Raw genomic sequence first — 12,312 nt, 5'->3', positions numbered from 1 at the left:
AACATCTCGTGGTTAACCATTTCACTCTCTTAGTTCATGTCATTATTTCACAGCTCCTATTAACTGTGCTTATGAAAATTCTACTTCAGGTTAAATTGGTTCTTTTCCTACCTTTCTTTTCCTTCTGAGGTCTGCATCAGTCATATGCAGAATCCTGATGTCAGCAACATATGATATTGGATACCATTTCTATTTGTCATCACTTATTTCCTTTGGTTGTGTGTAAATCTAAGAGGCAGGAGCAAATTATATTTCTATCAAAAATTCCTGGTGTGTATATATATATATATATATAATTACACAGTAACTTGATGAGTGTTTACCAAAAATCAGAGTAAAGGTCACTGAATCAGTATGAGTGCCTAGGACGCATTATGCATTATGAGCTTTCCTGAGAAAATGATTACTTAGAATTATGAGTCAACATTGAATTGCAGGTGAAACTGATCCTGGTCATCCTGATTCAAAATTGCCTGAAATGAACTTTCTGCATGAACCAATTTTCTCAAAGGCAGAAGACCAGCAGCCAAATTCAGCTCTATACTCATAAACCAGGCAACATTTAAATTTCATTCTAAATCTTACCTGTAGAATGGTTGCAGCCACATGCACCTGGATATAAAGCATCTAAGTCTTGATGCTAAGGTAGCAATGCTTTGTACTTTTAAGGAAGCATACAATACAAATATGATAAATACCCATGGATTTTTATCTATTTGAGCTTTCTCTAGCATGCTGGCTTCAGAACAATAAGACACAGTTACATCAGTGTTATTTTTCTGTTTTTCATTTATATACTTATCCTCCAAATAATTTTGTACCATCAGCAGACATTCATATTCTCAAATTTTGAGGGCACTGCTCTTCAGAATAGTTCGCTCGATGCAGTGAGTTGTTTAAAAGAGTATAATAATTTAACTATGGGACAGGAAATCTGACACTGTCCTTATAGTAGAGCATCCATATATACATGTTGGACTATACATATGTGCACCATGTATATAGTAACTATGTTATTTCCAAGCACTGATGTGAGCTCTCCTACTTTTCTAAAAGGTGAGATTGGAGGCAGATGCATTTGTGGAGGAGAAGAATCCTCTGCTGTTATTTCATATGGGCTATAAGAAGGAAATGCCTTCCTAGGAAATTCACAGCAGCCTTTCTGGCGTCACAACAGATTGATATAATTCACATATCCCTTGATTCAGTGACCTCTTATCACTCTGGTCTCACTTGCAAGCATTTAATTGGCCTATAAACATCCACATGACTTCAGAACAGGAATATCTAGGAGTTTTATACAATGTGCTTCCTGGGAGAAGTTGGGTGAATTCCACGTCACTGGCACTTTTGAGGACAGCTGACGTCTCTAACAGCCTTAAGAAAAGGAAGCAGTAATAAACCCATTATCTTTCCAGAAGGGTTCCATTTCCTCCATCATTCTGGGGCAATAAAGGCATTAATTTCTCAGCTAGAGAAACCAAGAGCTACCATTCAGACTGCCAGCTTTGGCTAGGCAGATACTGGGAAATACCAGGCCCACACTGAAGCCTGCTCAACTTTTAAATGAGTCCTGAAACAGTGTCTTTAACTTATGCCATGGTAAAGTAGGATTTCACCCTTATATCTGAAGCAAGTCTACATGAATTATGAATCCAGTTAATTTAAACATGTTTAGCCTACCTTGAAGCTCAAGTGATTGAGGGTAAGCATGTGCTTAAAATACTTTGGTTGGTTATGTCTGATAAAATCAGCATCTTTTGGATGATAGCCATTTGAATAAATTAGCAAATTATTAGAGAGGCAGCTGCCCTGCCATGAAATGTTGTCTATCACTGAAACTAGGCCTGTTTTAAATTTGCCTCTGGTTAGATATGAGTTAGATAGAAGGCAAGCATCTCTGAACTTCTGCCCCAAATCTTGATGCAAAACAGGAGTTCTGAGAAGCCCCCTCCCTAAAAACTTATCCAAAGCATCATATTTAACTCATGTCCTCCTGTTCTTTGTTTCAGGAAACCTTGGAGTAGCATTAAAAGATTTAAAGACTTTTTGGCAGGTGCTGCTCACTAGCTGAAGTAGGAGTGTTCATCTTCATTTTGAACCAAGGACATTTTGTTAGAGATATTACGCTGCCTGACTATGTCTCAGCTGTTGCAAATGTGAAGGCAAACATGTGCCATCTGGAGTTATAACCAAATACAAGACTAAAATATTAGCACAGAAAGTAAATAACAGCTCATCGGTGCTTCTCAGGCAGAAGACAGGATGACACAGGAACATATTTCTTAACTCTTCAGTTTCTTATAAATCTAAAGAAGCAATAGATTGTTTTGCATACATATGCATAAATAAACCCAAAACAGCTCTTCATGTTGTTTAAGAAAGGAAAGACACAAAAAAACCAACAAACAAGCAAAAAACAAACAAACCCAGCTGGATAAGTAAACTCTTTCCATGATTTTTTAATAGCTCTAACCTGTCTCGCAGGAACATGGGGTCAGAGTCTTCTTCACCACTTTGCACACAGTAGCAAATGTGCTGCTTCTGGGACATTTCTTCCTTGGTGACAGGTAAGGGATTGGTTTCACTTGTATTTGGAAATGGACATGAATCTGAAAACATGAATAGCTCTTAAGCTGCCCAACATCGATTGTTTGCTTTCTTCATACTGAAATTTTTACATGGGTAAATTGGCAATTATTTATAAGGGCACACATTAGGATGTAGAGGTTCTAAAATAAACCAGAAGTGATCTTGTACAAGTCTGTGCCGTTTTTTTCCAGCTCCCCCACTGAGGAGATGGTGTTTGTATAGACACCCCTATCAGCGCTGAGACAGGCACCATCTGTCATTTTAAATACAGATAGATGTACAGCTTATTATTGCTCAGCAAGTGAAAAATGCTGCAAAGCACAGTTAGAAAATGTTCCTGGCTAGCAATGCCATCTCCAGAGTGGCACTGAAAAGCAACTCCTCCTTCAGCCCCCTCCCCTGCTGAGAAGAGTGGTTTAGATGATACACTTTTTAATGTAGTGTAGAGCCCACCATCATATTGAAGTTTATCTTATTGCAGTCTGTCTTATATCATTGAAGATAAACGCCTAATCTAGTGATTAGCACTCCATAAATACCACAGATTGGTGAGTGAAGGTTAGATGGCAGACTAGATATGTGGTGTATATCTTCAGACTTGCCTTTATACATTTTATTTATGATCAGATTAGCAAGGCCCAAGAAACTGAATCCCAAACTCTTTCATTTTATTTTGAAATATATAGGGACAAAAAGATCAAAGGTTTATTCTGCAAGAAACATAGGACTAACATATTGAATTTTCCCTGTTACAAAATCAACATGCCCAAACTTCTCTCACTGTTTGCCACAGGATAACTTCTCTACTGATAATTTGTGATTTACATATCTGACTATTTAGATTAGGGGAAAAGAAGAAAGCAGTTTTATCTGAAAATCTGTATTTTCTAAGAGGTCAGAGTACTTAAAACCAGAAAATTCTCTGTTGTTACATACAATACATACTCAATCTCTTAAACCTTTACCTGACTGGCAGCAATGGAGGCCAATAAAGACACAAGTCTGCCTGCCTTTAGGCAATTATTTCTTTACAAATAGGTTGGTCTGACAAAACTGGGGAGAAAAAAAAGATGTTGAGTCGCACTGTAAATTGTAAATTAATTTTTTTCTATCTCCATGTTAGAGGCTCAGCTGTCAAGATACATTGGGGAAAGAGACAGCTTTCTGAGAACCATGGAGTCCAGCAGGGGTGAAGAAGAAAGACTGAAAACCTTGCCAGACACCATGTATGGTTCTGAGCAAACAGTCCTGTGAAATTAAGGCTAAGGAAATGGATTTCAAATGCTCAAGCCCAGGCACAGCGATAGTCACAGTGTCTCTGTAGAAAGATCTAGGATGCTGAGAGAGTAGAAGATTCTGACACTTGAAAATGTTAAATAGTACAGGTTAAAAATAGAAGGGAGGGAAAGGAGGGAAAGATCAATCTGAGCACATTTAATAAGAACAGATTATAACAGGATAAATGCAAACAGTGGTATGAAGATGTGAGTTGCTGAGTCAAAGGTGGCCACAAGACACAGGCACTTCCATGCTGTTCAGTGGTAGTTTAAAAGATATTCAGTCCTTCTTCTGGACCTGTTTCTGTATACAGTAAATGACTTAGTATTGAAACTTCAGTGTTGCAAGATCAACTGCTGCTTACTCTGGCATTTATGTTATTTCTGTCACTCTGAAAAACAGCTCTGAGATTTTTAGAACCATGCACATTTGCAAAAGTCATATTTTTGAAAGAGAGGTCTGGCTCCATTTGTCTCATAAAAGTCTGCACTTAACCACTTTTTTAAAAAACACTATTATTTTAAGGTCAGTGGAAACTCCATTAAAGTGTTTCAGGAAATCATCAGATCATTAGAGCAATGGAAACTGAAATGTATGCAATGTACTGATTTCAAACACATTATAAAACTGGGCAAGAAATCAAGTGTGTAACATTCTCCTTTGAGACCACACAGTTCCAGCATGATTTTATCATGCTACATGCCAGTGACTGATCCTAGCTTACAGTGGCTACTGGAAGGTATTTTTCCTTCAGAGGTGCAACCATTGTCACCTCTCAAATCAGCCTTTGAAACTAAGCAGAGACGCACCTTTTCCTCCCTTAGCTACTCAGGGAAACGTATGTAGAAGGAGTTTTGTCCTCATTACTGTGTCTAGTGTGTCTGATACCTAAATCCCCCACCTTGAAGGGAACACCTTAGAGTCCTGCCCTTGTGCTCAGAAAGGCAAGGTTTGAAAACCATGAATCAGATCAGTTTAACTGCAAGGCTTGTGTGAACGCATTCAAAGAAACAAAAGACCAAGAGAAACACGCGTCTGCCATGTCTGGTTGGTGCTCACCAGTCCTTTCACCCTCCCCAGTCCCTGTGACAGGATGGTTAGAGCTCTGTGATAAGCTCGTGGGAGGTCACTTCCAAACTCAGATGGACCTGAAGCATTTATGCCTCCAGGACCTGTTTCCCTTTATAGCCCAGATCCAACAGTGCAGGTCATTCTGGCCCAAACCTCTCCCCTTTTTCCTCCCTCCCCCTGCCTCACATGCTTCTGGTTCATTAAGTCAAGCAGGAAAGGCTTTAGAATTTCCTTCCACTAAGTCAGTATTTGATGCCTTCTGTTGTGGAGATGAAATTCTGTTTTGTACAGGGCAGAAGGATTTCTCTTTGCACAGTTTACAGCTATTCACATAGCGGGCCAGGATTTACCAAGCTCTCAGCTCAGCATGAAGTAGAACTGACCTGGGAAATGCCCAAATCCCGTTATACAAATGGTTTCATGTTAGAACTCCTACTCTGAACCCACACCAAGTACCCTGCCCATCACGTGTTATCCGAGTTCAGAAGTGTGAACAAAGGACACAGCTCGTTATTGATCTCATTTGAGACTAGAGCTGGCGGCAGCCACACGTGTGGAGGTGACAGTACTTTGGAGGGTACCTCAGTCCAGCTCCCAGCTCCGTGTCTGGAGAGGCTTTTGGGACAAGCTGTACTAAGCTGGCCCAACAGGCCCCATCCTGTGGTAGGAGGTGACCCCTTTAGAGCTCTGTGCTCCTGCCCAGTCCCTCACACTTCTGCAAGCAGAGTTTGGAAAGGGCAGCGCTCACCTTGGCTCTGCTGCCAGGCTAACATCACTTTGCTGATAAACTCTAAACTGGGACAAAGAATAGATTTGTTTTTCAGAACAAATGTAGGAATGGAACACCCAGTAGAAAACAAACCTGTGAAAATTTTAGTTGCACACATGTTTTCTCTTGAGTAACTATTCACATGGGATGTTTGGTTTATTGTGACTACAGGTGTCACTTTAAATCCCAAAAACCCAGAGCAAAAATGAAGTCAAACAAATAGGAGCAGAAGTAATTCTGGTTTTATTTGTAACATCAAGACATCACTTGAAAAACTTCTAAAGTTAAAACAAATAATACAGAATATATTTTAAAACAGCATGCAGAACAGCTATAAATATTTATTTTTGGAAGAACCACCCCCAGCCCCAATTCATGTGCCCACAGCAAGCAATATGGTTTGGAAAAAAAAACAAAAAACAAGCACAGTTGTTTTATTAGCTGGCCTTCCTCGCCCTCTGTTTATGTTTCAGTGTGCCCAGATGATTAGCAGATTGTTAATACAGCCTCAGAAAATACAGATCTTGACCCAAAATGTCACCTCAGGCAGAAAGAGAACAGAAAAATAATCAGTAGATTGTAGAAAATCCCATTAAATAATTATAGCAGGAGAGGAAGAGGTCTCTGGAATATCAAACCTTCTGAAAAATGAATACTTTGATAAGGATAAGGGTGAGATTAAGTGTGAGGTCTTGGTGCATTCTGTTACATATTAAATCCTGATACAGAAATCTCAACAGATGGAGGCATTTGGAAGAAGTGAACAACCGGGGAAGAAAACTGGCAAGCAAATAAAATTATTGGGAAAAAATTATTACTACTGATTATTTGTTTTGACTGTCATTAATTATTAAGAAATTAGCACTTCACTGCCTGAACCAACAGCTAACTGTGGAAGTGTTAATCTCAAAGAAGATAAAATAGAGGAAGGTGAGAAGCTTTTTTTTCCCCCTTAATTTTCTTTTCTAACACCAAAATAATTTCTTTCCTGCAAATAAGCGTTGCCATCACTGATGTCCACAATAAACTACACAAGTGGTTGGGTTTGGATGTGCCTTTGCTATACAGAGCTGATACTATGATTCAAAACTGCTAAAAGAAACAATTACATATGAAGATACATCAAAATGGGCATTAATTTACTTTATAAACAAATGTTTTCTTCTAAGCCTGTCTTTCCTGCCTTCTGTTTTGTCTACTTGTCACTGGATGTTTGAGCAGGCAAAACAACTGGACCTTGACCTTCTTTGGATTCACCAAAAAACAAATGAATACAAGAAGTAAACAAGCTCCAGCAAATTACATGTGCATCCTTGCTTACTGCTCTCAAAGCCCAGAAGATTTCTAAATGTGAAAGTAAAGAAGGAAGGCAGATTAACTCTGACAAACAAATATCATTTTTTCTAAGATGGCTTCTGGGATATGCCCTCATGTGTATCACACAGCAGGTACTGTTTATGACAGTACACATAACAAGAACAGTGCTGGTAGGAAAATACTTCCCTGTTTGTAGAGAACTGTGAAGCTTTGCTCTGCCACCCTATTTCCAATTCCCTATTTCCTATTTTATTTTCTCACCCTATCATTGGACAAATCCAGGTACACTTTTGAGTCCCTAAATGCAGAGCTAGATTAGCTACAAACAGGATGATGACCACACACCTCATAATTCTCTGCAAGAACCCAGTGACTTTTGATCTGACAATCATCTTCATGAGTATATTATTTATTTTTACTCCAACCATCTTAAAGGTAAACCAGACTACCCAGATGTAATTGCAAAATCCAAGGACAGAGAATTATATTCAGGTTGACTTCACAGATAGAAAACAACTGATAAGCCACCAATATGACAGCTGACTGCAGTTAACCTTTAATTGGGATCCAGCAGCAGCATGTGCTTGTTAATATGCTGCTTTAAAAGCAAAAAATAACACAGTCCTGCCTTGTTTATGGAACAGGTAAAATTAATGGAAAATGTTAATCTCTGGTCTAACATGACCATGTTTACCCTGTAAAGCCACAGTGCAGTGAGTATTATTCAACACTGAGTCTCAAGTTGGACTGCTTTGGCTTTGCCTTTACTTTACATTGTGAAACCAGTGCTTTAATGCTCACTTAGCAGACATAAAAGTTGGTTTTTAAAAAAAAAAAAAATTTACACATACATGTATTTAAACACAAGCAGGCCCTTCTCTCCAGTGTTACATAAATAACTCTGATTTCCCCACTTGTCTTCATGGGAGATATAGAGTGGGAAAAAGAGAAAAGGTAAACTGTGTAACCTCACTTAAATTTATTAACAGAGTCCTTTGCACCTTCATCCTTGTGTTCCACTGCATGTAGATATTCCAGGAAGTTTGAATGATTAGTATTTCCATCTGAAATGGTTATTTGGGGAAGTGCTGCTGTACAAAACAGAACTAGAAATACAAAACAGATTTGCAATGACTGCTCTGACAGTCATGACAGTCATGACACAGAGATGAAATCTGTATCTCACTGCAACAGAGATACTGGCTGAGGGGACCACCTATGGTAAAGTAAGAACTTGAATGAAAAACATGCACTGGAGAAGATAAGGTGTTTTTCTGGTTTTGGCTGGGGTGGAGTTAGCTTTCCTCAAGTGGCTGCTAGGGGATTGTGTTTTGGATTTGTGCTGAACACAGGGTTGATAATGTGGAGATGTTTCTGTTATTGTTGGGCAGGGCTTACACAGAGCCAAGGCCTTTTCTGCTTCTCCTACTGCCAGGCTGGTGGGGGGCTGGGGGTGCCTGGCAGGTTTGAAGGAGCTGGGACAGGTGGCCCCAATGGATCAAAGGGATACTCAGGACCATATGACTTCATGCTCAGTATATAAGATGGGGAGGAGGAAAGGGGGGACATTTGTAGTGATGGCATTTGTCTCTTCCCAAGTCACCACACGGGGCCCTGCTCTCCTGGAGATTGCTGAATACCTGCCTGCCCAGGGGAAGTACTGAATCCATTCCTTGCTTTGCTTTGCTTGTGTGAGTAGCTTTTCTTTCCCTATCAAACTGTCTTTATCTCAACCCACAAGTTTTCTCCCTTTTAACCTTCCAATTCTCTCCCTTATCCTGCGGGTGGGGGAGTGAGCAAGTGGCTGCGTGGGGCTTGGCTGCTGGCTGGGGTTGAACCATGGCAGGTGTAAAGGTAGTAGAAGCTGCCAAGGTAATGGATCTATATGAAAGAAAACCAGGAGACAGAGGGATTGGCATGCAGACACTCATCGTGGCATGGATGGAGCAATGGGGCAGGAAGAGAATGGAACTGAAGACTTAGAACTGAACTACCCAGCACCTCAGAGGGAGAGTAGAGTTCATAGACAACTGGAGAATAGCCCAAGGCCTCCAAAGGTGGTAGAAATACACCACAAAAGTATAGTCAAGCCTAATTCTCAGGGCCCTTTTGAACTGTGCAGAGGCCTGTTAAATAGTGATCTCTTAGATGCCAGAAGGTTCTCTTCTGACACCTATATCAAACTGCTTAAAAAGGGTGAAGTCCAGAACAACATGTTGGAGTCAATGTTCACAGCACGTAGTTCCATTTTCTTTCCAGAAAATTGGTTTTCTGGTCTGACAGAGGAAAGAGATAAAACAACTTGTGGAGCTGAGCCCTGGACTTTCTTTGACTCAAGAAGCAGACCACACTTTGACTCAAGAAGCAGGAGACAGTCCCAGTACAGGAGCTGGCTGAGACAGTGGGAGACCCTCACACAGCTCACTCAGTGCAACAGCTCTGCCACAGGGAGACTTCTAGGTTCTCACTGTGAAAACCCAGGGATTTATTTCTATCAATGTTTTTTTCTTCAAGCAGTTCATTAAAATCAGCTGTTTGATTTGCAGCCTCTGTGGGGAGTGTAGGCTGCACCTCACTCCCAGCTGGCACAAGCTCAGCAGAATGACTGACAGTCCCAAATCCCACAGCCTGATCACCAACCTCATTCAACAGAGCTGAAAGAGAGATAACAGTTGGCAAGGAAGCAGCTGACCCAGGGACAAGAGGAACTTATTTTTCCCACCCTTTAGACCAACACCAGCCTGCCTAAAGTCTTTATATCTGGTGAAATTTCATCTGTTGCAGAGGAGTTCTGAAAGAGATGAGTCACTGAGAAAGATAAGGCTCTCAATGAGGCCATAAATAACAAATCTAGACAGCAATGTCACCTCTATATTTTAGGCCATTGAATGTGAAGATAATGAAGTGCAGTATTCAGCCACTGGAGCTGAAGCTCAGAGAAGACACACAGCTTTTCACACAATCTGGTGGCAGATCTGAGACTCAAACCCATTTTTCCTGTTTATTTGCCTGGCACCCTGTCAACCAGGGCCCTTTGGATCCTGGGCTGAGCCCCAAATTAAATCAATTCATATTCTTTCTTGCATTGTAGGACAGATCTCTCCTACTGAAGCTTTATGCATTTGGGAGCCCATTCATGTGCTGACAAGCCTGCAGTGGCCCAGCTTCTAAGATGCAAACAGGAACACTTTTGGGGCACAACTCCAAGGCCTGCAATACTTGCCAGAGCAGCACACACCTCCTCCTTTCTATTCCTCTGAGGTAGAAAGCTCAAATTCAAGTAGCCCTCAGGAGGTTTCACCAGGCAGCTCTTTAGAGTGCTTTTAAGGGCTCCTGACCTGTTAACAATTGGCCCTAGCAGGAACAGATCACCCACTGGTTCTTTCTGGTTTAGTCAGATTCTCAGTCAACCCTTTCTGCCAAAAGGGCACTACAGAGGCAGCTGGACAGGCTGGATCAATGGGTCAAGGCCAACTGTAAGATTCAACAAGGCCAAGTGCCAGGTCCTGCACTTGGGTGACAGCAACCCCCTACAGCACTGTAGGCTGAGGGAAGAGTGCCTGGAAAGCTGCCCAGAGGGAAAGGACCTGGGGGTGCTGGTGACAGCAGCTGAACATGAGCCAGTGTGTGCCAAATTGGCCAAGAAGGCCACTGGCATCCTGGCCTGTATCAGCAATGGTGTGAGCAGCAGGATCAGGGCAGTGACTTTTCCTCTGTACTTGGCCCTGGTGAGGTCACACCTCGGGTGCTGTGTCCAGCTCTGGGCTCCTCACTGCAGGAAGGACACTGAGGGGCTGGAGTGAGTCCAGAGAAGGGCAGCAGAGCTGGTGAAGGATCTGAAGCACAAGTCTTACAATGTGCAGCTGAGGGAGCTGGGGACATATAGCTTGGAGACAAGGAGGCTTGGAGGACACCTTTTATCAGCCTACAACTCTACAGGTTCTTGAAAGGTTTTAGTCAGGTTTAGTCAATCTCTTATCCCATGTAACAAGATGAATGGAAATGCATTTAAGTTGTACTGAGGAGCTAGATTAGGGAGAAATTGCTTCACTGAAAGGGTGGTCAGACATTAGAATCAGCTGCCTAGGGAAGTGGTGGAATCACCATCTCTGGAAGTGTTCAACAGGCCTGCTGAGGTGGCATTTAGGGACATGGCTTAATGATGGACTTTGCAGTGCTGGGTTACCAGTTGGATTTGATAGTCTTAAAGACCTTTAAGAATTCTATGAAAATTCAGAAACCATTTCTCAGCCACTGCCAGCATTGCTCTCCTTCAAGCAACCAAGCCAAGGGGCCACAGCTCTGAGGAGATGCAGGGTGAACCAAGGCCATTTTTGTTCTGGGATTTGTTCAGCCTCTGCTTCTCTTGTGAGTTGTGAGATACTGGGGGGACTTCCTCAGCCACACGAAGGTGTCTTTATTGTTAAAAAAACTCACCTGGCTGAGGGAATGCAGCTGCACCCAACGCTGGACAGTGCCCTGCCTGCAGGGGATGCTGCAGAGGGCAGTAACAAACGTGACTGCATTAGGCTGGTTGCCTATGGAAAGGTCAGAGCCTGGGAGTAAAGGCATGCTTGAAGGGAGAGAAAGCATGGGATGTGGACATGGAATGTAAAAAGGAATCAGCATCTCCGTGGTAGCAATGGCTTTGGCTGCTGGAGGGAGGGTGCAGAGGGCTGCATGCCCAGCCCCACTCCCCTTGCTGAGCACAGTATCTGCCTTTGGCTCACAGGCCCTTCTCAAATAAATGAGTTGTCACTACCCTGGCTCTCCCAAAAAAAGCTGGTATCTCACCAGAGCTAAGAACTAAATTTCTCCTTGTTTTTTCTCCATTTGAGTCTGTTCACCCACAGAAAGGGCTGGTATAATGTGTGTGCCACGAGAGGTTCTCTGGTTTGCTGGGGCAAAGTGCCCACATTCCAGAGCAGAAATACACGTTCTTACAATGTGGTGGTAGTTTTAAATAAATTATGCAGTTGCCTTTTCCACCCCCCCCCCCCAAAGGATTCCTTTAAAGTGCAGGGTAGAGCTCCCCAGGCAGTTAACAAAATCCCTGCTACCGGCAATGCTGTGGTGCCCTCAAGTGGATGCAGAGCACTGAGAAATGTGCTGCACTGCAGTCCCTGCTCCCTGCCTCACAAACCCAGACTGCAAACAAAGCTCCTGCCCACCACAAGAGCTCTTTGCAATGCCAGAGGAATTAATGTGCTTCAACATTAAGACTGCCAGACCAGATGTTTTTAACTTAAATAAATTTCTCTTTTCAATAAATTATTTGATTTATG

This window comes from Cyanistes caeruleus, chromosome 2 (genome assembly GCF_971803275.1).
Source record: "Cyanistes caeruleus chromosome 2, bCyaCae1.hap1.1, whole genome shotgun sequence".
NCBI lineage: Eukaryota > Metazoa > Chordata > Aves > Passeriformes > Paridae > Cyanistes > Cyanistes caeruleus.
Note: the sequence above shows the minus strand (reverse complement) of the source record.